Source organism: Colias eurytheme, chromosome 18 (assembly GCF_061535395.1).
Source record: "Colias eurytheme isolate Ceu_HAF_F1 chromosome 18, ilColEury1 Martin Lab GWU primary, whole genome shotgun sequence".
Taxonomy (NCBI): Eukaryota; Metazoa; Arthropoda; class Insecta; order Lepidoptera; family Pieridae; genus Colias; species Colias eurytheme.
Window position 1 is genome coordinate 2,301,849 of NC_142997.1, and position 2,271 is coordinate 2,304,119.

Below are 2,271 nucleotides of genomic sequence, written 5' to 3' on the forward strand. Positions count from 1 at the left end.
ACTCTCCTATCAATAATTATGACTCTCATTTGACACTGCCGGCTGCCCTGATGTGCCTAAATTTACATTTTATTCACTGAAACTCTGTACCTGCGGTTACCGTCTACACGAATTGAGCGCCAATAAGACATGTGTTTTAGCTATTTAAGAATAACAACAGAGATCAAAACTGTAAGCTAGTGTCATGAATAATAGGCTTTCCGTATACTTTATGTACTTATGCATCTGTAACCTCATTCCGTGAGAACATTCGACGGCCCACTTTCGCGACCTCGACTTGACAATACCTATGTCTAGGGCGGTGCTACACGCTCGACTTGCTCTCCTGTTAACTCACCCTAACAATTCTGAATACATTCGTAACAACACAAGCTAATAAAGGCGCTTGATTCATTACTGGACATTGTCGATATTCTCTTTGCCAATGTAGGAAATAAATGGTTAACAGGATAGAACTTACGAGAACTTGGTAGGGGAGACCGGGTTTGGTTGTCTCACGGGTTGTTTGTCACAGCGGTCTTAACACAAAACTGAACTATCGAATAAGTCTGTTGAACAGCGTGGCAAGAGCGATACAGTGAAAACGCTGTCCCAACTTCGCGTCAGACCGCTCCGATCTGCCGTGAGGGCCTCACACGTGTTTATTGTTTTCGCACAGCAAAAGTAAATTTTTGTGCTGCTGTGTCGAACCTCGTAATTATACGTTCTTGTTTTACAGTAATAATCTTTCAGTTCATTTGATGATGATGAAATGTGTTTTATAATATCGTAGTATAGTTTTTTAGATATTCATTGATCGGAATTTATTTTCAATTTTATTTTCATAAAACGTGTTATGGGGCTCTTTGTCACAAATTTTCGGGGGCTGGTTGTCACCTATAAACCAGCCCCCTGTATGCGAGATGACTTTAATTGCGTTTTGAGGTTGTTTGTTTTAGCCGTAAATTTTCAATCAACACCGGAAAATCACCCTAACAAACCTGCTGGAAGTCCATCTGTCCTTGAGGACTCTATATTGACTCACGATTATTATTGTTTGCTAAAATTGTGATTGATTAATATTCAGACTGAAATAAAGACCGTAGACACGGTTTCATTTGGTTAAGAGTTCTTAATTAAAAATTATTCCGTAAAATTATAAGACCAAAGTGTGACTTTCTATTTATAAATTGCCTGTTATTTAGTACGTGACTACCTACCCTAGGCATTGTGACAACCATGCCTGACCCGGGGTTATAAGTCACATTTTTCTTTAGAGTGAAAATACAAAATATTTCTACAACTGATAATATTACACAAAAATACGTTTATTTATTTTGTAACAGAATAATTACACTATCTTTTGGTATACAAATATCATTCCTAAACAACGTATTTTGGAAGTTACATAAAAAAAGATAAAAATGTGACTTTCATCCCCGCTCTCCCCTACCTACCTATTATTTCGTTGTCGAAGGTACATCATTACCGCCTATTATTTATGTTAAAACATTATGAGACTTGTCTAGTTCTACTTCAAAATATTCCTTAAAGTAGAGTTGAGTCATTAAGCCGCTACTACCTATCCTAAGAGTAACAATTAGGAAGCTATTAGGACTGACTTGTGATCTTTCCAAAAAAAAAAGCCAATAAAATAGTGAACAGAACAGAACGTGCAATTTAAGCATAAAAATGTTGATCGTTGAAGCGAACCAGCCCGTTCCACTACACAATAGTTGCACTAGCGATGCAGCGAGCGTCTCAGTAGGCATCCTATTGAATTACGAACGCACGCTTATTGAGTTAACTGCCGCAGAGTTGGTAATACATCGTAGATTCCTTATTGCATTAATTCATGAATGTATTATGAAAGGATCGATTTATTCTGCTGTAAACATACTGCGATATATTTTATCATCGCAGTAATGGAATTGGGTCGTGACTCGTGCCGTTTTAATAGTGAAATGCGTTTAGGCGAATTATGGAAGTATTTGTCAGAGTAGAATTGGTTAAAGACTCTCATTTTAATTGTACGAGTACGATAGATATCGATGGATGGAGTGATATGATATCTTTCACCGGTTACTCCGCTCATAGTTATTCCAATATTCGTATCGCGATGATACGCTACTGATTTATTAAATAAAGGTAGGTATGATTCATTGCGAAATACATTCGGTAGAATTGTGGGTAGAATGAAACGATTTAACTTCCTTTATAAAACAAATTGTGGGTAGGTAAATAAATATTCAAAGGGTTCCTATAAAATAAAACAAAATAGCTTATGATATA